This window comes from Prorops nasuta, unplaced genomic scaffold (genome assembly GCF_024137725.1).
Source record: "Prorops nasuta isolate Cenicafe-Biocafe unplaced genomic scaffold, Cenicafe_Pnas_1.2 PNAS00001, whole genome shotgun sequence".
Classification (NCBI taxonomy): Eukaryota; Metazoa; Arthropoda; class Insecta; order Hymenoptera; family Bethylidae; genus Prorops; species Prorops nasuta.
The window spans coordinates 18,405,094-18,408,132 of NW_027116798.1; positions in this window are offsets into that span (position 1 = coordinate 18,405,094).

The window sequence follows — 3,039 nt, forward strand, 5'->3', positions numbered from 1 at the left end:
AGTATTTGTTGGTTAAACAATTTGTAGCTTAACTAATGGATTTCTCAGCTTGTAGAAGTCGGATTGGGACAAGACTAGTCTCGTTGGACTCGTCTTGGTGCATATTTTCATCCTGCGTCAAAAAATATGGTCATGCAATCATATCGCATAATTGGATGGGATACGTCGAGACAAGAAAAACAAGCCTTCGCATAGCTCTCTACGATGCTCCGTTCGCGAGATATGAATTTTTTAAGTATTTGTTGGTTAAACAATTTGTAGCTTAACTAATGGATTTCTCAGCTTGTAGAAGTCGGATTGGGACAAGACTAGTCTCGTTGGACTCGTCTTGGTGCATATTTTCATCCTGCACAAAAAAATATGGTCATGCAATTTTATCGCATAATTAGATGGGATACGTCGAGACAAGAAAAACAAGCCTTCGCATAGCTCTCTACTATAATCCGTTCGCGAGATATGAATTTTTTAAGTATTTGTTGGTTAAACAATTTGTAGCTTAACTAATGAATTTCTCAGCTTGTAGAAGTCGGATTGGGACAAGACTAGTCTCGTTGGAATCGTCTTGGTGCATATTTTCATCCTGCACCAAAAAATATGGTCATGCAATTTTATCGCATAATTAGATGGGATACGTCGAGACAAGAAAAACAAGCCTTCGCATAGCTCTCTACTATAATCCGTTCGCGAGATATGAATTTTTTAAGTATTTGTTGGTTAAACAATTTGTAGCTTAACTAATGGATTTCTCAGCTTGTAGAAATCGGATTGGGACAAGACTAGTCTCGTTGGACTCGTCTTGGTGCATATTTTCATCCTGCACCAAAAAATATGGTCATGCAATTTTATCGCATAATTAGATGGGATACGTCGATACAAGAAAAACAAGCCTTCGCATAGCTCTCTACTATAATCCGTTCGCGAGATATGAATTTTTTAAGTATTTGTTGGTTATACAATTTGTAGCTTAACTAATGGATTTCTCAGCTTGTAGAAGTCGGATTGGAACAAGACTAGTCTCGTTGGGCTCGTCTTGGTGCATATTTTCATCCTGCGCCAAAAAATATGGTCATGCAATCATATCGCATAATTGGATGGGATACGTCGAGACAAGAAAAACAAGCCTTCGCATAGCTCTCTACGATGCTCCGTTCGCGAGATATGAATTTTTTAAGTATTTGTTGGTTAAACAATTTGTAGCTTAACTAATGGATTTCTCAGCTTGTAGAAGTCGGATTGGGACAAGACTAGTCTCGTTGGACTCGTCTTGGTGCATATTTTCATCCTGCACCAAAAAATATGGTCATGCAATTTTATCGCATAATTAGATGGGATACGTCGAGACAAGAAAAACAAGCCTTCGCATAGCTCTCTACGATGCTCCGTTCGCGAGATATGAATTTTTTAAGTATTTGTTGGTTAAACAATTTGTAGCTTAACTAATGGATTTCTCAGCTTGTAGAAGTCGGATTGGGACAAGACTAGTCTCGTTGGAATCGTCTTGGTGCATATTTTCATCCTGCACCAAAAAATATGGTCATGCAATTTTATCGCATAATTAGATGGGATACGTCGAGACAAGAAAAACAAGCCTTCGCATAGCTCTCTACTATAATCCGTTCGCGAGATATGAATTTTTTAAGTATTTGTTGGTTAAACAATTTGTAGCTTAACTAATGGATTTCTCAGCTTGTAGAAATCGGATTGGGACAAGACTAGTCTCGTTGGACTCGTCTTGGTGCATATTTTCATCCTGCACCATAAAATATGGTCATGCTATTTTATCGCATAATTAGATGGGATACGTCGAGACAAGAAAAACAAGCCTTCGCATAGCTCTCTACTATAATCCGTTCGCGAGATATGAATTTTTTAAGTATTTGTTGGTTAAACAATTTGTAGCTTAACTAATGGATTTCTCAGCTTGTAGAAGTCGGATTGGGACAAGACTAGTCTCGTTGGACTCGTCTTGGTGCATATTTTCATCCTGCGCCAAAAAATATGGTCATGCAATCATATCGCATAATTGGATGGGATACGTCGAGACAAGAAAAACAAGCCTTCGCATAGCTCTCTACGATGCTCCGTTCGCGAGATATGAATTTTTTAAGTATTTGTTGGTTAAACAATTTGTAGCTTAACTAATGGATTTCTCAGCTTGTAGAAGTCGGATTGGGACAAGACTAGTCTCGTTGGACTCGTCTTGGTGCATATTTTCATCCTGCGTCAAAAAATATGGTCATGCAATCATATCGCATAATTGGATGGGATACGTCGAGACAAGAAAAACAAGCCTTCGCATAGCTCTCTACGATGCTCCGTTCGCGAGATATGAATTTTTTAAGTATTTGTTGGTTAAACAATTTGTAGCTTAACTAATGGATTTCTCAGCTTGTAGAAGTCGGATTGGGACAAGACTAGTCTCGTTGGACTCGTCTTGGTGCATATTTTCATCCTGCACAAAAAAATATGGTCATGCAATTTTATCGCATAATTAGATGGGATACGTCGAGACAAGAAAAACTAGCCTTCGCATAGCTCTCTACTATAATCCGTTCGCGAGATATGAATTTTTTAAGTATTTGTTGGTTAAACAATTTGTAGCTTAACTAATGAATTTCTCAGCTTGTAGAAGTCGGATTGGGACAAGACTAGTCTCGTTGGAATCGTCTTGGTGCATATTTTCATCCTGCACCAAAAAATATGGTCATGCAATTTTATCGCATAATTAGATGGGATACGTCGAGACAAGAAAAACAAGCCTTCGCATAGCTCTCTACTATAATCCGTTCGCGAGATATGAATTTTTTAAGTATTTGTTGGTTAAACAATTTGTAGCTTAACTAATGGATTTCTCAGCTTGTAGAAATCGGATTGGGACAAGACTAGTCTCGTTGGACTCGTCTTGGTGCATATTTTCATCCTGCACCAAAAAATATGGTCATGCAATTTTATCGCATAATTAGATGGGATACGTCGATACAAGAAAAACAAGCCTTCGCATAGCTCTCTACTATAATCCGTTCGCGAGATATGAATTTT